The 27,066-nt window shown below is 39.0% G+C and overlaps 1 long non-coding RNA gene across 1 annotated transcript in view; it reads left to right on the top strand.

Moving 5' to 3' along the window:
* The window catches only part of LOC131196279 (uncharacterized), a 32,925-nt gene extending 13,055 nt beyond the window's left edge, over window positions 1–19,870 (top strand). Inside the window, exons 3-4 of the long non-coding RNA XR_009154684.1 lie at window positions 18,902–19,042; window positions 19,723–19,870. This is a non-coding gene — a long non-coding RNA (uncharacterized LOC131196279). The remainder of the gene's footprint in view (window positions 1–18,901; window positions 19,043–19,722) is intronic.
* Window positions 19,871–27,066: the final 7,196 nt, after the last annotated feature.

Below are 27,066 nucleotides of genomic sequence, written 5' to 3' on the forward strand. Positions count from 1 at the left end.
TATTTTCAAAACTTTCACATCAGCAAAGCAACGCATTCAACTGAAATGAGACCCGGTCAAACTTACTTAAAGCAAACTATGGCAGCCACGATCTTTCCAAAGTGCATCCTGCCCTGGGGCTAACTTGTTTTGCAAGCAAACACAATAGGAAATGGAAGCCTTCATCGTTGCCCTCATTCGATATGTCTCGCTCGTTCATTCCACTTCCTCCTGCATGTTAACACGCTGGCCTCAGATAGAATGGTTTTTATAAAAAGCTTTCCTCTCTGGAAAACTGAAATTTGGAACCGGCGTCATTCTGTTACTTCCAGTTCTGAAATCCCCATGTGCTTTACTAAAAGAGGAGCATTGATCGTATGAAAGGAAAAATCCTGTCAGATGCCTAAAGCAGGGAGTCTCCAAACTCGGCTACTATAAAACCTGTGGAACTCCCAGAATTCCTCAGCCAGCTTCAATTCTGGGAACTGAAATCCACAAGCCTTAAAAGTTACTAAATTCAGAGACCCCTGGCCTAAAGAAAAACTCCCACCTGTGAGGCAAACTCCACTTGCAAAGGTTGGGATGGTTCTAGAGCACGAACAAATAAAAATATCTGTAGGTTTTGTGTGTTCTGTGGACAGTGATGGGATGTTAGTTCATTGGTCAAGACACAGCTGCTCGGCAGATAGGCTTATGACAATTGAACTTACTAGTCATTTACTTGGCGTAGATAGCGAAACTTCTTGCTAGAATAGCAAGTCGTTCAATGTGTTTTGTGTCAGAATGAATTGACATTGAAATTCATACAAGGTCCTCTGGTTAAGATGCCCTTTTCCTTATCTTGGCATTATTACCAAACAAGGTTCTGCCTTTAAGCTTGATTAAGATTTCGCCTGAATAGGAAGGGTTTATCATGAAGGTCTGATCTGGAATTAGGTCTTGTTCTCTCATCAGAACTGGCTAGCAATTGACAGAAATTACATCGTTCTCCAGCAGTCCCTCCACTCAGCCTGAAGGCAACCCCACCATGTTTTTTTCTCTCTCTCTCTTCCAAAGGTATATTCTCCCACCTGTGTTGGTGCAAGTGTACCTGTCCACTTAGCCTGGAGTGTTTCAGTTTACTGCAGGCTAACCTCAACAGTTTTGAGATTACTTTGCAACCTCAAATGGTCCTTTCATTGAACTAATGCCTGCTAGTATAAATCCTATACTTCCCTTTACTAGCACTAAGGAAATTGTGAGGTAATTAAGCTTAGCAGTATGAAGAATACCATCCTATAACCTGGCAGAAATATTTTAGTTGTTTTTTTTAATCACAATCTTTTTGGAGTAGGTTGCTTTCTCCTCTGCTTTTTAAGTAGCTCAGAATTCTACTATTTGTATTTATTTATTTAAATAGCTCAGAATTCTATTCTTTCACCATTCCCACCCTCCTCTCTAACCTGAAGAAGGTTTCACACAGAGACTTATTCACCTCCTGAGTAGCCCAAACAAACCTCTAGGCCAGGAGTCTCCCACCTTGGCAACTTTAAGACTTGTGGACTTCAACTCCCAGGAATTCTGCTCTAAGCTGCTCTAAGCTATCTCTCACCAGCCCTTTAAAGAATCTGCATCCTTGCTGGGACCCTTCAGCTAAGTTCTGCAGCTGCAGTACAATCTCAGAAAAAGCAGGCTTAGTTTTGAAAGTTCCTGCTGGGAGGTTGTGTGCATGGCCTGTGAACTTCAAAGATTTGAATCAAAAAGATTGAACACTCTCTTGAATAAGAATCCTTATATTTTGTTCCCTGGATTCAGAGATCGGTAGGAAGGATGGCAACTGTGGGTGTCTTTAAATTGTTTTTGAGGGATTGGAAACTGTGCCAGTATGGAGGTACCCAACTCCATTCCATCAAAATCCCAAAATGAGAAGTCTAATACTATTGGACAGTCCAGTTACTTCAAGCTTATGCAAGGAGGCTGCAGTTCATTCAGACACAAGGCCTTAGCTCTCACATTATTATGTCTACCCCCAAATTGTTCAAATTATCTTAATCTCATCTGGAAAGTTATATTCCTGACCAAAAGTCAGCACAAAATCTTGCTCCAAACCAGAGATGATGAAAGTAGAAAGTACCACATCTGAAGAGCAGTACATCCAATCTACACTTCAAAGAATACAATTTTACAAATAAAATAAAATCATTAAACTTCAGATCATACTTTGGACTATCCATGGATATTTTTAAAGTTTTGAGCTGGCTCAGGAAATTTTCAGAGATTTGGAAGGCATAAAAACCTATTGCAGTAATGGTATACTTATATGATTATAGTCTTCAACTATTTTGACAAGAGTTAATGACTCTGCTATGGATGGACGTAGATAAGGCATCCAAGGATCATAAACTAACATGGAATGACACCTCCCATTAGGATTGTTTCCCTCTATTCCACACATCCTATGATACTGAAGATAATTGCACTCTCTTGCCACTTCCTTTTCAAATATCAGATTTCTTGCTAGTAACAAGTAACAACTGATTGACTAAAATTATCATTCAGAAAAGGGGAAAAATGACTTTTATTTACTTATTTAGCTGTTCATAAATCTTCAATTTACAGTATTTAACATGCATTGTTAATATTAAAATGATCGTTATTGTGATTGTGGCAGATCAAAATAACCACAATGCTACCATAGATGAAAGTTCAAACAGAGTCTGTCTACTCTTCCAAGAAACTGTGGTGCTTTGCATATTCTTCAGATCCTGGAAGATCTACAGGAACCAAATCAAAGCGGGACAATAATATGTTATACTACCATTGAGTTTAATCTGTCTGCTTGGGTACTTAAATCAGAAATGCAATTTGAGAAGCAGAGAAATTTGCATTCCCCAATTTGCTGTGATGTCTCAAGAAAACAGAAGGAAAAATTTCCTGATGAAAAGGAGAAACCACCCTAACAATCAGGGATATTGATTAATCAGGAAAGAGGAAACTGTGATGCTGGAAAAATTTACAGCCCCTAAATATTCATGTGTAAAGTCTAATCTAATCTGCAGTGAAGTATATATGGATATTTGCAAGGATGTAATCAAAGAAAAAAATGCAAACTAGTTAATGAAAACTGCTTCGGTACTTCCATAGAACTAAAAAATAAATAAATCCATTTTGTCTATCTACTCTGAATAGGAAATAGGGGAAATACTCATGATTTTGAATTGAGATAAGCAATGTGATTAATCAACTATCAAAAGGATCATTACTTTGGAAGATTAAATAAAATAGATCAGTGAGAAATATTTATCAAGACCAAGTAAATGGCTACAAAATAATCAGTAAGCTTAGTAGGATTGCTTTTCAGGCTTGTGATATATGAGAACCATTTCCCAATAATATTAGGCTTTGTGCAGATAGTTTAGGACCATGATGGCAAACCTATGGCACAGTGCCCTCTCTGTGGGCATGCAAGCTTTTGCCCCAGTTCAGCTCCACCGTGCATGCGCCTCCTGCCATCCAGCTGATCATCGGGTCTCTGCTGTGTGGGGGCGGGGGCATGCGGGGGCCTGCTCACGCATGCGTGGGGGCCATTTGTGCATGCATGGTGGTGGCATGCATGCAAGGGGGCGTGTGCGCACTGCATTTGACGAGTTTGGGTGCGTGTGCCCACATTCGCGCATAAGCGCATGCGCTTTGGGCAATCTGTCCGGAAAAGGTTAGCCATGACTGGTTTAGGATGTTAGGCTATAGAAAGAGGAAATGAAGAGGCTAAAAAAGTAGAACATTGTAGACAACTCCCCAAAAAACAAATTTTCTCAAGAATCTGAGAAACGACATTTGGAAGAGATATGGAGATGAAGAATGAAGACATATTAGAGATGATCCTAAGCAGAAGTGCACAACCTTAAATTCTCAGCTTGTGTGCAACTTTCCCAAAAATTTCAAAGCATCCTTAAAACTTCCTAAAATTATTTTCAAAGTATAGTTTTTATGAGACTGAAATGAAAATTACTTAATACATGGTGTTCTGACCCAACTCCACAAACACAACAAACACTCTGATGCGAACTCAAAAGATTCCTTTATTAGGACTGCTGGTAGCCCGGGCAAAAAGTTTCTCTCGCAGGCTAACAAGTCCGGCCAGCCGGAAGATGAATAGTTGCCTGCCACACCTATCTATTTATCTCCACCTCCTGCCTTTTATCCCCAGAGCTAGGATGGGGCCTCGCTAGCAGCGGTGGCTCTTCCTTCCCCAGGATCGTCTCACAGCTTCCATTGCTCTCCTTTTCTCTGCCTTCTGTGCATCCATGCATCAGACACTGGACCCAGATATTCATCCTCTTCCTCATCAGCTATCTCCAGACCTGGAGGCTGTTGACTCTCCATCTGCAGGCTGACGTGTTGTGGCTCCCGTCCCCGAACCTGACCCAATGCCCGAAAGTGCCTTGGAGCTGGGCCTGCTGCCAGAAAGTGACTCAGAGCCGGGCCTGCTGCCAGAAAGTGATTTGGACAGTGAGGGAGAAGGGCCGTCAGGACTTACCTCGGAAGCACCGGCCTCCCTGGCTCAGCTCCAGGAGCCAGAAGCAGGCCAGGTGGAGGAGATAACGAGGCCTCCTTCTCCTGACTCTTTCCCCCCCCCAGGCCACACCTGCAGACCCAGCTGACAGCAATCAGGCTTGGCTCAATCCCAGGTTTTGTAGGCAGGAGAGAAGGGAATGACAGAAATGGGAGGGGCAGGCCTAGGAAGTGCTGAGTCATGGAGCCACACCCCAAAGGATATAAAAGGCAGCAAAAGCTGGTGTGTCTCTTTGTATCAGGCAAATCCACGGATTGACTAGAGCTGAAGGTTGTGACTCACCAGCGTCTTGGCAGCTATCGAGGGCTCTTGGCAGACGCTGATTCTTTTGCTGCCAGAGCTGATAAGAGCCGGCTAATTAAGCCATCATTCGGATGGAGGCGAGGAGGACACAACATGACGGATGGCCCAGGTGCCGCCTCTGTCTTTCTCTCTCTCTGCCAGCACCATTCCATCTTCCCCCTGGGAGCTCCCAGGTTGCCCTGATGCTGACCCTGACTCCCACGCCTCCTCCTCCTCTGAATCGGCCACTGGAGGGGCCAGCAGCCGACAGGCCACAACACATAGCTAGAGATTAACTTTAAATCTATTAAATTCTAATTGAGTTTAAAAGTACAGTAGAACCTCTGGTCACGACCGTAATTAGTTCCATAATTTTAGTCGCAAACCGATTTGGTCATGACCCAAACCTAATTTTGGAGATTTGGCGCTTACAAAAAAATGGTGCAGAAGGGGAAATCGACCACGAAAAAAAAAAAGGTGAATTTTTTGATCGGAACCCCATTTGGTCATAGTCAGAAGCGTTTGTAACCAGAGGTTCTACTGTAAATGGAATGAAGGTCAGTCTTTGTTTGAAACCGCACATCTTCATTTTTTTAGTACAGGTAGTTCTCGATTTATGACCCAAAATTTCTATCACTAACTGAAACATTTGTTAAGTGACTTTGCTTGTCTGAAGGTCACAAAAGGGGATCATGTGACCCCGAGACACTGTAACCGTCATAAATATGAATCAATTGTCAAGCATCTGAATTTTGATCACATGACCATGGGGATGCTATAATGGTCGTAAGTGTGAAAACTGGTCATGTCACTTTTTTCTGCGCCGTTGTAACTTTGAAAAGTCACTAAACAAACTGTTGTAAGTCGAGAACTATCTGTCCCGCTTTAGCATGCTATCAAGGCCAATACATTCCTCAGAGATAAATCAATTCAGCCCTATTTTAAAGTCAGGAAAAGTTTGCAGTATTAGTAGAAAGGTAGTAGACAAGAGTGGACATCTGGGGAATTTAAATTAAATTTAAATTCCCCTGAAATTTAAAGCCACAGAGAAATGATACTGATAGGCCTTAAACCTAAAACCAAATTAAACAAAAATTGTCAATCTGCAACAAGGTCATTATATGGACAAAAAAGGAAAAATACAATAGAATTAGCAGAATTGGCCAAACTGGCTTGTTTGATCAGGGTCAAAATAGTAAGTGCTTTTATTAAAGACTGGTAAACTTTTATGGACTTTCTGTTGAAAATGGAATCAAAATAATATGGCAATTCATGGATTAGTTGATTAAAAGTGTTAAATAAAGGGAAGAAGGGAAATATGCAATTTTAAAAGGGAGGTGTGAAAAAGATTTGTTTGCTCCTTTAATTGCTGCAAAAGAGATTTGGAATCACTTCTTCATATTTCCTGTTTCTATTTGCATTTTTTCTTATACTTTTCTCATTCTTTTTCTTTACTTTTTTTTCTTTTATTTAATTTTGCTTTGTATTTTCTTTTGGATCTGAGAAAAATCGTCAGTAAATGTTATTATTTAAAAAACATTCTGCCAGTCACAGCTCCTGCTCAGAATTTCAAGGGCGAAAAGGATAAGGAAAGATGAGGAAAGGATACATTTTTTTCTCATTTGATATAACCAGCCCATTCTTTGGCTGCAGGATTCTAGTTCTTAGGCCATATTGACTATTATTTATGACAACTGAATATTAGGCATATAAATTTTATGTTAGTCTCCACACCTGCTGATGCTGAATCATACTCAAGATCCCATCCTGATCAGCCCACAAATTAGTTACACTTTTAATTGTAAGGGTTTACCTGCCATGAATCGCTGTGCTGGAATCTGATTAGCGCTGCTTCTACAAGTGTAACACTCGGCAGGAAAAATCAATCTTGCTTCGGTAATGAAGGAAAACAAGTCATTTTCCAAAAGAAATATGATTATGCATTCACAGTTTGGGTAGAAGGAACAGAAGGCAGAGTAATACAGAGCAGTTTTGCTCAGAGGGACTCTCTGCTAGCTGAGACCAGCATAACAAGATTCAATTCTAGTTTAATGTGGCTGCAGCTCAAATCCCATTGGAGAGTTTGTTTGGCAATCTGACAAAGTTATCTCAAGAAAAATAGGTTAAAAAACATAAACTTGACTTGGGTAACTGCGTTTTCTCCTCAGTACGTAGAGTTTCTTCTTTTTCTTTTTTGTTTGCCTCAGGGCCTTTTTAGCCCTCAGCCCCCAAAGTATTACAACTTGGTGCTTTTGCATAAACAAGAAAATTTTAGCCACCTTTTGTTCAAAGAAAAAAAAAGGCAGGACAATGAACTTAACTAAATACACTCAAAAATGGTGATAGATTTTAGGATAAACCCTCCTATACTACCACCTCTTACAATATTAGACAACACAGTCTAACTATTTACTAAGACTGTGTTAATATTTTTCTTCTCATCTTTCCTATTACCCATCTCCTCCCACTTATGACTATAACCACGTTGCTTGTATTTTTACAATTTATATTATTCTGTTTGTTTCCTAGTATGATTTGATTGCTTATTAGTAACCTATGAATATCACTAAGTGTTGTATCTTATGATTCTTTATGAATGTATTCTTTTCTTTTTTTTCCTTTTATGTACACTGAGACAGTAGTGAAATCCAAATTATTTTATTACTGGTTCTATGGGCGTGCCTTGCTGGGCATAGTGTGGCTTGGTGGGCGTGGCTTGGTGGGCATGGCAGGGGAAGGATACTGCAAAATCTCCATTCCCACTCCAGGGGAAAGATACTGCAAAATCCCCATTCCCTCCTCACTCTGGGGCCAGCCAGAGGTGGTATTTGCTGGATCTCTAAACTACTCAAAATTTCCACTATCAGTTCTCCAAACTATTCAAAATTTCTACTACAGGTTCTCCAGAACCAGTCAGAACCTGCTGGATTTCATCCCTGCACTGAGAGCATATGCACCAAAGACAAATTCTTTGTGTGTCCAATCACACTTGGCCAATAAAGAATTATATTCTATTCTATTCTATTCTATTCTATTCTATTCTATTCTATTCTATATGAAGAAGAACTCTACATACTGACTAGAATAAAAATTAAAAGGTTATGAAACTGTTAAGTTGCCAAGGGATCTGCAAATGTGTCCCTTAACCAACTTGTCTTATGCTAAACCATTAGAATAATTTTAAAGAGATAATTATCAAATATTCTAGAAGATTTCTCACCCTTGAATGTCAAAGAACTATGTAGAATCAAGTACATATTACCCAGTGGTGAGATTCAAGTAATTTAACAACCAGTTCTTTGCCCTAATGATTTCTTCCAACAACCAGTTTGCCAAACTGCTTAGAAAGGTAACAACCGGTTCTCCCGAAGTGGTGCGAACTGGCTGAATCCCACCACTGATATTACCCTAAATTATGCAAAGGCATCTAGAATGACGTCCTAGTTTTGAGGCAAACTTAAAATATAAGAAATGATGCCTTCAAGGCATTTTGGACACTCATACAATTCCTGACTATTACTTACTCAAAGTTTGGTTTTACTTATGGATTTTTCATGGGTCAGCAGATATATACAAGCTAGTCTTTCCTACCTGGTGCTCTTTAAAGTTATTGGGATTATAATTTTGGGAATCCCTATACCGTAAACACAGCCTTTGGCTGTTTGCTAGATAGAAATTGTAATTCCCATACTGTTGGAGGGCTCCAGGTTGGACAGGGCTCTCTGGAGCCATTGTCCTCACTGCTAATTTAGCAAATAATAGAAATAGGGGAAGCATATAACAAAAAAAGATACCACCTATTGTTGGGTTATCTCTAGGACTAGAAAAGCCCAGGCACAAACCCATTACCTGTTCTTCCTCATGACTGGAAGGAGGTTATCATCCTCTCCAAATCCACCTCACTGTTGCCCAAGATTTCTCAATAAGCTCCAAAGGGCCTTCAGAGTGTGTATACATTCTGCTTTCAGACCTCTGAGACTCCCAAAGCATCCAAGATGCTCATGTAAGCCTAATCTCGCGTAGCTTCTTCTCCGGTATGATTACACTATTAACCAGAGCATACAAAACATTTGCTAGACCAATTCTTGACTACAGCTCATCTGTCTGGAACCCACACTGCATATCGGACATTAATATAATTGAGCGTGTCCAGAAATATTTCACAAGAAGAGTCCTCCACTCCACTGATCATATTTTGTTGATCGTGTCAATAAAATACCTTATGCCACCAGACTTGAAATTCTGGGTTTAGAAAATTTAGAACTACGCTGCCTTCGGTGTGACCTGAGCTTAGCTCATAAAATCATCTGCTACAATGTCCTTCCTGTCAATGACTACTTCAGCTTCAACTACAACAATACACGAGCACACAATAGATTCAAACTTAAAGTGAACCGCTCCAATCTCGATTGTAGAAAATATGACTTCAGTAACAGAGTTGTTAATGCCTGGAATGCACTACCAGACTCCGTGGTCTCATCCCCAAATCCCCAAAACTTTAACTTAAAACTGTCTACTGTTGACCTCACCCCATTCCTAAGAGGTCTGTAAGGGGCATGCGTAACAGCACTAGCGTGCCTACCATTCCTGTCCTAATGTTCCCTTCAGTTGTATTCATTTTATGTTTTCAATTTATGCTTATATATATTATTTAATATGTATTTGACAAAATAAATAAATAAATAAAAAATAAATAAATGTTCATGCTCATCACCTGTGAGGTAATAAAACTGTTTAAATACATCTATACTATTTTTAGACATGTGTTTTCCGTGCCTGATATAACAGTTAACCTGTCTGACAATTTGTCCCTTGCTCTAAAATCAGACATACTGTATCAGTAAGTAGTATTTTGATTTTTCGTGTTATAATAAATTAAGGATCCATTTTACAATTGTAGAATGTAACATCAAAGTGCAGATTCTTGTAACAAGGACAGATAGCAGCCTTGCTGTTGTCTTCTTGTACTTTTACAATAGAAAAAAAGAATTGCAATAGTTTTGTGAGTACTTAGTATATAAAAGAGACAAGACAGTTTTTAATCCAGATTTTTACCATTTTTCATCACAATTGTATATACTTTTTTGTAAATCTCACTGGCAACCATAGGATTTATTTGCAAATATTCCCACCTCGGACAGCAATTGAAGTTCATCATTAGCCAACAAAGGATGAAGAAGAGCTCTACAGAAAATCTTTATATAAAATATATGGATTGTTTGCTAGAGAAAAATGACTAATTGTCATCAGTGTGTGATACTGTACTGAGATAACGTGTTTCTTGTTTGACTTGTTTTATGCACCACTCAAGTATGCTTCGCAAGAGGTTTGACCATGCCTAATGTTTTGCTTTGCTGGGTTTTGTTTTGTTTTAACAATATATTTTCAAGCAAGTTTGCAAAAAAAGAGGAAAACAAACAATTTTAATTCCAGAGAGCTGCAGTGATGGAGTGATGGAAAAAATGCAGGATCTAATCCAGCTCTACTCACATTGTCACTATCAATCTATGCATGTTCCTTCTGAGTAAAACTCATTGTGTCCAGTAAGGTTTGCATCAACTAAGTCTGCCCTGGATTTCAGTCTTTGTTGCATTATTTGTGCATGACATGATTTGAATGCAGATACTCAAAACAGCCACATGCATCCAATTCAGTGGAAACCATGTAGACATCACTAGATTTTTATGGATCAGCTGCATGTGCCCATCTTCCTTTCTGGATGGGAATCATTCATACGTATGCAGAACCATTTTTTATCTAGTCTTAAAGTAGGTGAATCACATGTGAAAGGAATGAAGGAACGTCCACAAATGGAATTTGCACTGATACCTAATCAATTCTGGATGCCTTGCCCTGCTAACATGGGTTCATTTGAAGGTCTGAAGTGGCAGCTGCTCATGTCTATTAATATGAAACTAGAGTAAAGCTGATGTGCTCTTTTGCAATGCTGTAGCTTGCAGGAAGTCTGTTTACTCTTGCATCAAGCAATCTCCCTATTGGTCCGCACAGACTACTGCAACCAAAGAATGGGTACTTCCACAAGAAGCTTTGCTTTGCTCCTAGGTGGATGCATCATCTTCAGGTTTCTCCATTAGCATCCCAATACAGCTCAATCACTTTTCTTCTAACTCTGCTGCTTGTAAATGTTGTAATTTGAGCCCCTGGAATTTCATGGCCAATCCCCATATGCCAGCTCTATGGTTGGCTGGAAAGGCACTGTGATGCCATGGTGCCTGGGCAGCAGGCCTAATAGCTTTTCTTACCCAAGCCAACATTTTTTTTTTGCCTATTCTGAACAAGGGAGAGTATGACTCTGTCCGAAGGTTAGTTTCTGTGCTCCGTCATTGATCAGCTGAAGATACATGTGTATGTTACGGGGCAGTCAAGATCATCATCTACCATTAGGAATAACAGAATAACAAAGTTGGAAGAGACCTTGGGGATTTTCTAGTCCAACCCCCTGCTCAGGCAGCAAACTCTATATCATTTCAAATAACTGGTTATCCAATCTGTTCTTAAAAACCTCCAATGTTGAGTACCCACAACTTCTGAGGGCAAGTTGCTCCACTGATTAATGGTTTTAACTGTCAGGAAACTTTTTTTTAGTTCCAGATTGGTTCTATCTTTGTTTAATTTCCATCCATTGCTTCTTTTTCCTGCCTTTGAGTGCTTTGGAAAATTAGGAAAAACGGTCTTCTTTGTGGCAGCCCCTTAGATATTGGAACACTGCTATCATGTCACCCCTAGCCCTTCTCTTCATTAAATTAGACACACCCAATTCCTGCAGTGGACTATAAAGGCTATAAGGTTTAGGAGGATGGCAGTTCAGGCCCTGGAGAAGTCACAGGAAGAATACAGGCAACTGTTGTGACCCAGGCCCCAGTAGGTAGTAGGAAACTCAGTCAGTGTAAAAACAAACCAACTTTATTTAAACAGCTGAGAATTATTTCATTCTCAGCATAGTTCAACTAAAGTAAAGCAAATTCCTCCCAACACAAATTTCTCAGTCCTATCACCAACCTTGGGCCAATTAGGCAAACTGCCAAAGGCCTTTCTTGGCAAAAGTTCAGAAGACACCCATACAAAATAAATGCAATAAGACGAAGCTATCAACATTGTTTTCCAGCAAAGCCCAAATGACTTTGCTGGTCTTTTAAGCCTTATGGGAGGGGCCAATCATCTCTTGGCCCTACTTCCGAGTCGTCCTCTTTGCTTGAGCTGCTCTTGCCTTCTGGCAGCTCTTTACATGCGTGCATTAGGAACAGGCTCCTCCTGTTCCTCTGCCTCACTACTGTCAGCCTCTGGAGGCTCTGGAGTCTACACCTCACTCCCCGATGGCCCTGACCCCACCTCAGCCTCTGATGCAGAGCCTTCATCTGGGCCTTCCCCAGCCTCCAGGACTGGCCCACACTCTTTCTCAGCCTCATCGTTGTCCGACTCTGTTGCCAGTTCCACAGGTTGCTGGCAGACCACAACAGCAACTTAGTTCTACTTGCCAGTTTCAATATCCCTGGCAAAAGACTTATTTTCCCCCAGCCTATTGGAGCAGAAGGGCCCAGACTCTTTTTTTTTTTATTTGAATTTATATCCCGCCCTTCTTCGAAGACTCAGGGCGGCTTACACTTTGTTAAGCAATAGTCTTCATCCATTTTGTATATTATATACAAAGTCAACTTTATTGCCCCCAACAATCTGGGTCCTCATTTTACCTACCTTATAAAGGATGGAAGGCTGAGTCAACCTTGGGCCTGGTGGGACTTGAACTTGAAGTAATTGCAAGTAGCTGTGTTAATAATAGACTTAGTCTGCTAAGCCACCAGAGGCCTTTTCCCACCCAACCTCTGGATTATGGTACCCCAAACTCATCACCTCATCAACCCCTTCATGAAGCTTCAGATTGTTCATTGACACACACACACAAACATTTATTATATGAATATAATGTAATGAATACTAGTTTAACTGATAATCCCAGGAATAATACTAATAACGGTAATGGATAGTCCCATTCACCCATCATTTTGGAGAACTCTGCTTCGGATTCAAGTGAGACATGAGTCATCCCACCCACCCACCAACTCCCATCACCAAACACTTGACTCTTCAAGAAACAATTGAAAAAACTGCTCTCGTATTATCCTGGCTGAATCAAAGTCAGCAGAGACCAGAGTGACATCTTCTTAGCATAGTAGCTTTCCCCTCTAATAATTGTTCTTCTGTTCTTGCTAAGATTCTAATTTCATTTGTATAAATGAAGATATAAATTGTGGGGCAAATGCAAGCAACAGTCCTTGATGATCTTAATCATTTTTATGTGTTTTCTTTTATGTGCAATATTGGCGAGAGGATTTTTGTTACTCCAGGAGCTACAACAGGACAGGACTTTGTGTCAGTCCCAATTTATGAATTTCATGATTAATCAGCCAGAGGGAGAACTGATTGGCTGGTGTATTTGCAGACCATTGATGCTGGGAGAAATGCTAGAAGGCTGCAGTCTAACTAGTTTGTGAGGAGTGAAAATTGCTCTGCAGATGGACACTAATCTTCCAAATTAGTTCTTTTTCTTGGAACTGGTATGGCAATTAGCACAACATCATATCTGGATGTGTTTTATTAAAAGTATTTCCAAAATTATTTTCCACTGCAAAGAATATAGAGATATAGCTATATATCTATATCAAGAGATATATTGATAGGGATAGGTAGGGGGAGGGGGGAGAAGGAAAGACAGACAGACAGACAGACAGACAGACAGACTCTTTGCAGTGGAAAATAATACTGTGATGTATTCTCATTCATCCAGGCTTCTTCATATCACTTCTCTACCCAGTGACCATACACTTATTTAGCTGCTTTGTCTTATATTTACAATACACAAATAGATGACATGTGGTGGGGAAAGGACAAATGTTTTTAGGAAATTCTTTCTTTTTTTTTTTTTTCCATACGGTTTGTAAGATTGGCTTTTTTGCTTTTGTTTTTACTTTGTGTTGTTTTTTTTTAAAATAGCACAACTCCAGCTATAGGGCTGAATGGTCAGCTGGAACAATCATTAATTGCTTAGCTTGGAGAGTTTAAGTCTATCAAGTTACAAAATGGTTGTCATGGTGGAGTGACCAGCCCTTAAACAAAACAAAAGTCAACAAGGCAAGAAACCATGAGGACTCATGTTTACAAGCGCATTGGTGCCAGTTGGTGCCAATAATCTCCATTTTGAGGGTTTTCAAAATACTGTACAGTCCATTCACATAAGCATTTGTTAAAATAAAGTAAAGGTTCCCCTCGCACATATGTGCTAGTTGTTCCCGACTCTACGGGGCGGTGCTCATCTCCGTTACAAAGCCGAAGAGCCAGCACTGTCCGAAGATGTCTCTGTGGTCACGTGGCTGGCATGACTAAATGTCAAAGGTGCACAGAACGCTGTTACCTTCCCACCAAGGTGGTCCCTAATTTTCTACTTGCATTTTTTATGTGCTTTCAAACTGCTAGGTTGGCAGAAGCTGGGACAAGTAAGAAGAGTTCACCCCGTTACGCAGCACTAGGGATTCAAACCGCTGAACTGCCGACCTTTCAATTGACAAGCTCAGTGTCTTAGCCACCAAGCCACCATGTCCCTTTTTAAAATATAAATACATGTTAAATGTTATATAAATATAAATGTTAAAATACAGACCCATAAACTATCCAGATGCAGAATGAAATAAAAAATCCCCATTAAAATGTTTAGATTTTCTTTTTTTAAAAAAACCTTTATTCCGCCTGAATAGGCAAAAGGGACCCAGACAGCAACCTTGAGATGATACGTATCTGCAGCAAGGGTCACCCCAATGTTGCAGCAATACCATGATTGACAGGTGACTTCCCCAATGGCTCATGATGTGCAGAAGAAAGACAGCTAAACTGAATCAAGTAATTATTTTACTTATCGCTTGTTTATATTGGACCCACAATGTCAGATTATGTACAGTACTGAGTCAAAATAGGCAAGACAGGGATCAGCAGGGTAAACAGCAGATTCCATGCCAGTATGGCATTCTTTCAACATCAGGATGGGTGGAAAGCACTCATATTCTACAATGAAAAAAATCCCGTCTTAATCTCTTAATCTATCACTTCTTGTGCCCCTTAGAAACATTCTATAGAACCTTAGTTCTATAGAACGTTTCCATTATATGTCAAGGTTTGTTTAGATTATAAACAAAAATTCCATTGTTTTGCTAGATATGTGATTACTATGGTTAAAATAATGGAGAAGATATAGTATATAAACATAATAATTCGTAACTATACATCATATGGTAAATGTGTTAATGTAGGAATTGGTTGATATGTATCATGTAGAGTCCTCTACAATGGATTATGTTACAGATAGGACAATCGGGATGAAAGTTAATGGGTAGGGTGTCAAGGATAAGATTGACGTTGATATTTATTATGTTGATTACAGGTGTTGTTGATAATGTGGTTTCATTGTCCAACAGAAAGCACAGTGCAACCAGGCTGATAAGTAAAGTAATTATTAGAGGTTTTTATACTGACTAGACTAAAGTAATGTTGGATATGGTAGCCATAGTTACAGTAGTTGTAGGAATGCAATAAATTTTAATGAAGGAAGGAGTTTGCTAGCCACAAATTTCAACTGAATAAGAAAATATATCATTGCAGCAATTTATGCCATTTGCACAATGAGATCATAAAGCAGATGACACATATGTGTCAAAGGCACAAATCACTACAGAAATATGGTCTGTTGCATGCAAAGTTCATATTATTGAGTGCTAACTGAGGCTTTACTGGAGTTCCTTACCTTTAGTACAAGTTGACTTCACTAACCAACTAAACCCCTCCACTGCCAATTCCTTTTTTTCTCCTTTTTTTATATAGCTATATGTGAACAGATTGCCTACTGGCACAACTTCTGTTCAGGATTGCTTTTTGAGATAAATTTGACCTAAGGACATTTTTTTTTTTTTGGAATACAAAACTGACAGAAATAGCCGAGGGCAGAAGGAAAATGCCAATTTCTATTTCTTTCCCAATTTTGTTTTTGTTTTAAATAAAATCCTCATTTATTCTCCTAATTCAGATTGTTTTTCCAACAAATACATATGTGGGTTCACCATCAATTTGCAGCGTGGAACAATTACGTTGCATTCATTAACTCATCAGCTTTCCCTTAACAGTGTGAATTTGATTGCTTCATAGCCGGTAGGTAAATCTCCATCAAAGTTACAACCGTCAGTTAGCCCTCATTTTTATAAACTGAAGTAAAGATTACACTGCTGTTACCATTTCCTCCACAAAAAAAGGTGCATGTTTACCCCAAAACACTAGAAATAAAAACCATCAAGATACTTCTCTGAGAGGTGGTACCACAGTGACCTCACCTGGCCAAAGGAAAGAACAAGTAGGAGGCAATGAGAGAATCAATTTCTTGCAGTGACAACAATTGTATATTGAAACAAGTACTAAATTCAGCAAAGAAGCACGAGTGAGGTAAAAGGGCAGCCTGCCTCACCGAATGCTCTCTTGATCTGTTGGACTACAAAGTACATTACCCTGGCCAGTGCTGTACCAGATTGAGAAGACTATGATGGGCTCAGGGCTAGAATAGGACATTTCTCCCAGAAGCCTTTTTAAAAAATTTAGCAGGAATTGAGAAAGTCCCCAGGCATTTCATGTTGCAAATTCTCTCCTCTGTACAACTCACTTTCTTACTCATGCACGTGCACACACACATATTGCCCTTGTGAATTAGGGGAAGAAGCCCTAAATTCTAATGGAAATTGTCTCACTTTTTTAATTTCCAAGTATATCACAGATGAAGGCAGGAAGATTTCTGGACCATGCTATCTGTGAGAAGCCTCCCAATTTATGTCTAGGGAATCCTGATCCAGTTTAGAAATCTGTGTGATTCTTGTCACCCTTGAAGGTAGACCAAACTGGGAAACCTAAATCAGGAATGCAAATATAAGTAGTCATTGGCTTGCAACCACAATTGAGCCTGGAATTATGGTCATAAATCATTGCGGTCATAAATTCATGTAACCGGACCTGATTTTGTGACCCTGTTTACAACAGTTGTAAAGCAAACTCTGTGGTCTTTAAGAGAATCCATTTTGCCACAACAGGTGCTTTTTGCTGGGACACGAAGTCAACACCAGAAACCGTTGCAAATTGTAGTCATGTGACCACAGGACACTGCAAATGGACATAAAGAGGCGTAGGTTGCCAAGTGCCCAAAAAGCAATCATATGACTATGGGGGAATGGCCATTGTTAAGTTCAAAAATGGGTTGCAAGAGGCTCTGGAGAGATCTGTCCTAATTTTGAATGGTTACTATGCAACTGGTCATATATTAAGGACGACTACCTGAAGTGCTTCTATTATACGGTTATAGTAACCAAATCTTGCAAGTCTGAATGCACCTCTCCCCTCCCTGCCTTTATCAGTTCAGATGAAAAGGAACAGGGAGGGACAGCTGAACCATGTGCCATTGTGCCATTGTGCCACTAACGTAACACAGTGAACCTTGATTTACCAAACTGCACTACAAGGGACACACATTCAGACTGATATCATCACTTCACCATGCAAATGATAAAAAAAAAATATCATTAGTATAATGACATAAACTCCTGTGTTGATCTATTTTCCTTTTGAGCAGAGACTGATGAATAACAGTTACTCCTTCTCCTATGAGTCCTTTAAAGCAGTCAGTGCATGGTCTTTGAACCTGACTTTTAAAAACTGTTATAGATTCAGACAAGTGTGTTCATCCATACTCTTTTGCTTACATATTTTCTCTCACCAAAAATTCTAGAAAATGGCAAGTAAAACTTCCCCACTAGCTGAAGTTCTGGTTTCAAGCTTTTATGAGCTCCTTTTGTCTTTGCCCCAACATCTGTGGGATCATTTGAAGAATTTTAGTCTCTAGAACAGTGATGGTGAACCTTTTTGGCACCGAGTGCCCAAACCGGAACGCACATGCGTGCATGCACAGGCGCGTGCCAGAGCACTGGAAATCTGAAGACCAGCTGCCCGGTGCGCAGCTAGTCTTTGGGTTTCCAGTGCGCGCATGCATACACAAAGACCAGCTGGCCGGCACGTACTGGAAACCTGAAAAGCAGCTGGCGACAGCACATGCCCACAAAGAGAGCTCTGTGTGCCACCTCTGGCACGCATGCCATAGGTTCACCATCACAGCTCTAGAAAGTGTCTTGGTGTAGTGATTAAGGCATCACACTAGAAATAAGACCGTGACTCAACACTGACTCAAAGGCACATAGATACAGAAGGTGTCGATCAGCTCTTTGCTGTGACCTTAACCCATAGTGATTATTTCCAAGCTTGATTCTCACGGAATTCTCCTTTTAAAATCTATAAAGAAGGTTAAGACAGAGTTGTCCCAAGGTGCTTTTTCAAAAGGCAACTGGGCTTTCTGGTTTTCCTTTGAAGACATTTTGCTTCTCATCCAAGAAGCTTCTTCAGCTCTGACAACCATGACCTGGATGGCTAAGAATCTCTATAGACATTAAGACAGAGTGACAAGAATTCCAGCCAACGAATTATTTCCAAGTTAGAAGCCGTATCTCTCCATTTAGAGAAGAAATGCCTTCATTTTTTTTTCTAGCAGCTTTTCCACCAATAATGGAGAATCTTGCTCGTGGGTATTTGCCTAACAGTCTCCTGAGTCTTTATCTTGGAACCTTCCCTTGCAGCAATGACTTTTGTTTTTTTGGTGGGGTGTTGTTGTTGTTGTTTTGTTTGTTTTGAATAATGGTAATACAATATTGCAACCTGTTGCATTTGCAATCTATGAGTTACAGGTCAGACTCTCCAATCCACAAAAAATGTAAGAGACTCCCAAACAGATGGATGTACAAAACAACAAAATTTGGGGGAAATTCCAATGTGCCACTGCCAGAAGATGGTTGACAACCTGAAGGTGTCTCTCCAGAGACATATAAAGCGTTTTTTCCCCCTTATGCAGTACACTTCAGCATCAGAATAGTTCTTACCCAAAGGGTTTAGGATATTTGCTGTGTTCCTTGTTTATATAATCACCCACTTGATCTCTTGATATAGCTGGAAGAATGGCGCACTGAGGGGTTCAACAACACCAGTGGCATCACATCTCACCCAAACCTTCTGAAGAGAACTTTTCTTAACCAGACCTGTATTTGTGAGCAAAGTTGGATAGATGATAGAGTGTGCTATTTATGAGAGGTGAGTCTAAATCGTTTGCTCACGCAGAGCTTTTGAAAGTAGGCCAAGTGCCACATGAAATTAGGCCATAGCTTGCCAGTGGCCCTACAGCCACAGGTTCCCCAGCCCTAGAATTAAACAACAGAAACAGCCCTGCTTTTGCTCTCCTTCAGAGAGCATTGTCTTGAAGCTCCGTGGCAAGAATGACATCCCGAATTGCAACTTTCATTTTCTTATACCAGCTTTGTAGCATCGGACGCCATGTAGCCATAAATTTTCTGTCTGCCAAACCCGGCTCTGAAGTATTTAATTTCACAGTACGATGAGCAAGTCATATGCATGATTTTATGTGCGCACACTTTTAAGAAAATCATTTAGAAGCTGACTTTTATTTTACCATTCTTGTATTTGCATTGTCTGGAGACAATTCAGAGGTAAATCCCACCGCTCCGCACTATGCGAAACAGGTATTTTTTCATTCTCCTTACAGCCTGAAATCAATTCAATTCAATGCATTGCAATCTGTTTTTGACTAAACCAGTCCCATCCTTCTTATTCTTTCTTTTCTCTCAAAAAATATGCATTGGGATTATTAGTCAGGGAACCGTATCTAACTCACTGCATAGGAAATAAAAACAGTAGAAATAATAGTGCCGCATTTTCATTGCTAAGTGAATTTTTTTTCCCTCTTCTACTTTAAGGTACAGAATCTCAGCCACTGGATAGTATTACCTCAAGCTTGATAAACCTATCTCATGAAGATTGTTACAGCTGACAGCAAAGCTAAACTGTTGGTTGTCAGATAGAAGGCTGCCATTAAGGAAGCCTGATCTTCAACAGCTAGAAATCACCATCAGTATCATAATAGTTCATCTTCCTCCCAGTGCAAAAGGCTTTCCCCCCCCCCTTTTTGTTCTGTAACCGACCCTTCAGAATAAAAGCTAAATGCTCAAAAAATGTGGTACCTCTGGATGATATTAGGAAGATAATAAGAGGAAGTCTTATCACCATTAAGACAAATTCATGCACCACCAAAGCAGATCAATTGTTGTCTCTGTAAGCTTGGTTTTCAGTTATTTCAATCTTCCTGTATTTTGTGTGTGTGTGTGTGTGTGTGTATTTATCCACTCATTCATATATTCAACCATTCATTCTATATTCAAGCAATCATGATCTATAAAACGCCCCAGAGTATAAGACACACCTTAGTTTTTGGGGAGGAAAATAAGAAAAAAGCTGATTGGCAGGTGCATTGGCCTCTCAGAATACCCCCAATCAGCTGTTCCCAGAGGTGAATTTTAGCAACAGGTTCTTTGGTTGTGAGCTCTGTGCCTTGCTTTTTTTGCTTTTTTTTTTTTCTGCCTCTGAAAGCCACCAAAACAGAACTTCAGAAAAAAAGCCTCTGAAGCTCTGTTTGGGAGCTTCTTTTCTGAAGCTCTGTTTGGGGGCTTCTTTTCTGAAGCTCTGTTTGGGGGTTCTTTTCTGAAGCTCTGTTTGGGAGCTTCTTTTCTGAAGCTCTGTTTGGGAGCTTCTTTTCTGAAGCTCTGTTTGGGGGCTTCTTTTCTAAAGCTTCTTTCAGCTTCTGAAACCTCCGTTTGAGAAGCTGTGTGGGCTACATTTGGAGTATAAGACGCATCCAGATTTTCACCCTCTTTTTGGGGGGGAAGCTGTGTTTTATATTCCAAAAATACGGTAGGAATAATTCCATTCAATTTCAGCAGCAGCAACAAAAATTACCAATAGTATCCATAGGCATCCAGGTAAATACATAATCCTCCTTTGAATCTCCTCTATTGTCATATCATAGGGGAGTGGGGGGTGGATTTTTTTTGTTATAAATCCGGTAACTATTACAACGTTGTTTGTTTGTATCCCGCCTTTATTATTTTAACAAATAGCTCAAGGTGGCAAACATATCCAACACATCTTCTTCCTCCTATCTTCCCCCACAACAACCCTGTGAGGTCGGTTGGGTTGACTGACTGACTGACTCAAAGTCATGGCTGAGGTGGGACTTGAACTCAATAAACATTTCCACTGGTGGGATTATTACAAAAATGTTGCAAACTTTATGTAAAACCAATGATCAGCCTTTTTAGCAATGAACCTGCAAATTGCCTAATGTATGGTAAATTCATCCACCCCAAACAATCAAAATCTGCTGCCCCCAAAAGCTGCTTCAGTTCTTTTTCTTCACTGCACAGTCCTGTTATATAGCCACACATCCATTGAGAATGATCAGGTTGGACTTTCTGTACAGTCATATGTACGTATGTACACCGATGTTTCCATTCATGTTTCTGCTAGCTAGCTGAAAGAATGGAAGGATGAAGTATTTTATTTATTGAAATATATAAACTTTGCTTTTCAATTGGAACACCTTGAGCAGGGAACCATCTTTAGGTTCTGCTATGAAGTCATGGGCAGAATTGCAGATTTAGAGAAGATAGAAGAATATTTGAAACCCTACCTAACTATGATGCTCACTGGGGAATTTTAGACCAATCCTTTTTTTCCTTAACCTGACCTCCCTCTCAGGGTTATTGTTGAAGTAAAATGAGAAAAACCATTTGTACATCATGCTGAACTCCTTAAAGAAAAGGTAAAGAGATAAGTATGTTGTAAATTAATTCTATTAAACTATTAGTTTTACATGGCTAAATTCACATAGGCGAATTCCAGCAACTTAATTTATATTCATGTGTGCAACTTTCTAGGAACAGCTGAATTCAAAAGGGCTTGATTGTCAAGGAATACTACATTATACTGTTGTTCATAATTAAATCAATTGATATCAGTGAAAGAACTAGGTACATTTCATGTGCAATCAACGGAATTAAAAAGTTACTAATTTTTTGTTTCTCCTCCAAACAGTACCGATAAATTTAGGGATTTTTTTTTTGAAGAATTAAATAAAGTAATATTAAAATTTATTTGGCTAGGGAAGAAATCCTGAATAAAATTAAAGCTTTTGCAAGACAACGGAAATAAGGGAGATTTTGGACTCCCGGACTGGGAACTCTACTACAATGCGGCAGCCCTGACTTGGTTTAAAGCTTGGATAAATCTAAATAATAAAAAGATACTAACTATAGAAAGTCATTACCTTCAACTTGGCTGGCACACATTCATTTGGGAGGGGAAAAACAAATCAGTCATATTTCCAGAGACATCAAGTGAGAGACGCCCTGCTATACGTCTGGGAGAAAATTAAGAAAAATCATTATGTGAAAATCCCAATCTGGTTATCAACTATGGAGGCAATGATATATCCCAATGTACTAGACCTAAACAAGATAGTAGATATAAAGAATTACTGGATGAGCAAGGGAAATTAAAATCTAATCAAGAGTTAAAGGGCCAAGGAATGGAGATAGACTGGTGTCCATATTTGCAAATTAGAACAAGATACAAAAAGGATTTAGAACAATAAGGGTTCCACAAGGAACAACAGGAATTAAATAAAATACTACAGGGAACAGGGGGGAAATGATTACCATATAATTATTTCTTAAGATTCAAAATGGAGGAAGAAACAGTTAAAGAGATTGTGATAATTTCGGCTAAAAATTTTGGTTACAGTATTGAATTGAAGCACTGGGAAAAACTATGGGAGACAAACTACAAATTAACAATGGCAGCAGCCTACAAAGAAAACCTGTACAAAATGTTTTATAGTTGGCATTTATCCCCAGCAAAATGGCCAAAATGTTTCCAAATAGGTCGCCCGAATGTTCGAGATGCAATTGTAAACAAGGAACTTTTTACCACCTGTGGTGGACCTGCCCCAAAGCGAGGAAATATTGGCTCAAAATAAAGAAATGGCTGGAAGAAATCAAAAAACAAGAAATTGAGCTGAAGCTGGAATTATTTTTATTGGGCATATTAAGAGGAAACATATGTAAAAAAAACTTCAATATATAACACTTTATTTATTTATTTATTTATTTATTTATTTATTTATTTATTTATTTATTTATTTATTTACATTTATATCCCGCCCTTCTCCGAAGACTCAGGGCGGCTTACAGTGTGTAAGGCAATAGTCTCATTCTATTTGCATATTTGCAAAGTCAACTTATTGCCCCCCCAACAATCTGGGTCCTCATTTTACCTACCTTATAAAAGATGGAAGGCTGAGTCAACCTTGGGCCTGGTGGGATTCGAGCCTGCAGTAATTTCATATAATAACCACGGCCAGAATTGTCTTTGCCCAAAATTGGAAACAAGACAACACCCCCTTCAATGTAATAATAATAAGAAAGATACTGGAGTGTGCAGATAGATAAGTTAACTATGGAATTAAAGGACAGAGAAGAAATGGAACACTATAAAATATGGAATATATGGTACAACTGGTTAGAAGATAGACGTGAAGTTGTTACATAAGGAATATGTAGTATATGTAAAGCAAAAAGAGAAAATACTGTATATATCTGTAAATATTGTCACAATTTAAAAATAGATAAAGGATTATAAAATATATAGAATAATAACTATGTTAATATTAGTGATAGCGATACTGAAACACTGTAATGAGTGGATTTGTGGTTTTTAATGTTGAAATATGTCTAATAAAATTTATTATAAAAAATTTAAAAAAAATAAAAAGTTACTAATTTTTGTTTCTATTTTTCTTTCCCCAACATAATACTGACATGACTGATATTTAAAGGAACAAAGGATGTTTGTTTCTGAGATAAGCAGTTATTAGTACCAATTTATGCAAATGAGCAAACCATCATCATCAGTGCTGATTTGGATCATTATTCCTGTTTCTGGTTTATTATAATGCCAGTGTTGTATTGTAGATATTCTACTTTGTAGGAGAGGCTAGAATAAGGAGGCCTCCCACAAATGAGATAATTTATTTAGAGACAGCTGACCTAAGACAGAGATAACAGAGATGAACATTTCTTGACATTTTTATGAACTCATCATTTCTGCCATTTAATATATATACAGAGAAAATCCTATTTCCTACTGATTGATTACTTTACTGAATAAATGTAATGTACTCTCGGTGATTTGGTGGGTCAAGTGGATTAAAGCCCTGTGCTGGCAGAAAATGGACTTGCGTGAAAAGGATTTCGAGGCAGATTCATTTTTTAGACACGATCCGTCCAAATTTCAAATTACTTGGATTTGAATTCTAAATGATTAATTAATGCTTTCTGAATCTGGTGCAACAGATAACATACTTACAATATTTATTAACTCAAAAGCCTTTTCTTTCTACAGATGCTACACATAGCCATTCAGATGTTAGGCTCATGAATCCAAAGTAGGATTAATCTATATATTACTAAAACCCTGGTTCCTGTAACCATTAACTAGGCAAAATGGTGCATCATAGGGCAGCAGTTTTTGAACCAAGGTACCTCAAATGGGCTAACTTACAAAATATGTCCCAAATCTGGGACCCATGATTCCAGTGGAATTTAAATTTGGCAAATTTTATAAAACATTTCCTGTTTGACTCTGCTATACAGTTCAACAAAGGCTATTTTTGAGGCCTGATATATGTCTCTGAATGCATTCTAACTTTTCTAGTGGCAGCAGCACATTGGAAATTCTGTCAAAGCATTGACAGAGGCACTGTATTAAGGAAATATCTCTGAAAGGAAGACTCAGTAAGTCACAGATTGTCTAGTCACAGCTAAAGCTGTATGTGATTAGAGGCACATTCCTTATTAGGCATAGAATTGCAAATCATTATGCTATAATTCAAAGCACACAAACTTCACAATAAATGTAAATTTTCCAGAAAATCAACCTTGACCCCATGGCTATGTCTATATTGTTTTCCTTACAGCAAGATGGAAGTTGCTTTATTCTAGGATGTCTATGGAGATATTCAGTCATCAAGGTCATGGTTGTCTCAAAGGTGCTTTTTACTCTAGAATGTTTTTTCCCATTCCTAGTTTCGTCCCAACCTGAGATTTCCTGGGTATCTCTCATCCCAGAACTAATCAATTCCAACTCTTCAATTCTAACTAATCAATTACAACTCCAATTCAGTTTTTCTGAACTCCCTGCTACAGATGATCATATTTATTCTTTAGGATTATGACAGGATGTTTTCCTCAATCCAGGAGCATGAAAACTAAAGTGAGAATTCAGAGCAAAGGTACCTCTTTTTTTTTTGTTAAACTAATGAAGAGAGGGAAATAAAAAATAATAAACACATTTCCTTTCAATAAGCCTGTACTAGATAGCTTGCAAATTAGTTCTAGTTTAAATGGTTTTATTGTGGCCTGAGATTGCTTTAGTTTCATCACTGAGAAAACTTTTCCATATCACTGCCTGCCTGACCTATGGTGACAGAGAAGCCAGCATTTTGACAACTCATATTGGAATAAGTCAAGGAGGGATAATAGGTCCACCTCCTTTAGATATTGCTGGATTAAAAATGACACTATCTATGTCCATTGTCAGACTGGCTGTAGATAATAGAAGTAGAACTCAAACAACATCTGGAGATTCACAGATTGGTTTCCCAAATCTGGTGCCCCAGGTTCAAAAATCCCAACCGTTATAAAAACAAGGACCAGCACAGTGAATTGGACTTAGAAATTGTTGTTGTAATGCTTTCTGTTAATTATGACATGAACAAGGGGGAAATTAATGCAAGTTGAAAACTTGATAGTATGCACTAAAACTGCCTGTTTATATTTCAAAACACAACAAATCATAAACAACGCCTAGCCATAACACTAAATTATAACGTGGTTTGCTTTTGGTTTAGTATAATCCATTCCTTATGACTCAGCATCGTGTGTAAATCAACCCTACTTATCCAGATAGGTTAGTGGGTAGGCAGGTAAAACAGCTGAAGGAATAAAAATGGTGTCTGGCATTTGCTTCTTCTAGACATCTAACTAAATCGTTGAGTTTAAAGGCAGTATTAAAGTCATATCACTTTCTGGGGTAAATTCAGAGTATCAGGAAAATGTTACAAACATTTCATGACAAGCTGCCATCACTTCACATAGGGCAAATTCAGGAGCCTACTGCTGAAAATGTGCCAATAGAAGGAGCCTCAGGTGCTAACAACACTTCCTTAACACATTCACTTCTCTTACACAAGTCTTATTCACAACAGCTGCTACCAATCAAGCTGCTACTGATCAGATAGATACCTTTCTCTCTATCTGTTTCTCTTCTCTCTCACACACACACATAAATTCTCCTCACTAAAAGGCAAAAATGGAAGTGTTAGGAAGTAATAAAAGCTCCTGGTTTTCTCCATGATTTGCTATGAAATCCAAAAAGACCAAAGTGATATTCATGAGGGGGGGAAATGAAGGATCTATTATAATTTGAGAAATCTTTCCTTTTAAACTTTTCAGATTAGATTAAATTTTACTAGAGACTGACTTTGGATAGTGGAAATCAAGTTGAAGGCGATCGACTATCTGTATTATAACATAACATAACATAACATAACATCAGAGTTGGAAGGGACCTTGGAGGCCTTCTAGTCCAACCCCCTGCCCAGGCAGGAAACCCTACACCATCTCAGTCAGATGGTTATCCAACATTTTCTTAAAAATTTCCAGTGTTGGAGCATTCACAACTTCTGAAGGCAAGTCGTTCCACTTATTAATTGTTCTAACTGTCAGGAAATTTCTCCTTAGTTCTAAGTTGCTTCTTTCTTTGACCAGTTTCCACCCATTGCTTCTTGTTCTACCCTCAGGTGCTTTGGTGAACAGCCTGACTCCCTCTTCTTTGTGGCAGCCCCTAAGATATTGGAACACAGCTATCATGTCTCCCCTAGTCCTTCTTTTTGTTAAACTAGACATACCCAGTTCCTGCAACCGTTCTTCATATGTTTTATCCTCCAGTCCCTAATCATCTTTGTTGCTCTTCTCTGCACTCTTTCTAGAGTCTCAACATCTTTTTACATCGTGGCGACCAAAACTGGATGCAATATTCCAAGTGTGGCCTTACCAAGGCATTATAAAGTGGTACTAACACTTCACGTGATCTTGATTCTATCCTCTGTTTATGCAGCCCAGAACTGTGTTGGCTTTTTAACAGCT

The sequence above is a fragment of the Ahaetulla prasina genome, chromosome 3 (genome assembly GCF_028640845.1).
Source record: "Ahaetulla prasina isolate Xishuangbanna chromosome 3, ASM2864084v1, whole genome shotgun sequence".
In the NCBI taxonomy this organism is placed as follows: Eukaryota; Metazoa; Chordata; class Lepidosauria; order Squamata; family Colubridae; genus Ahaetulla; species Ahaetulla prasina.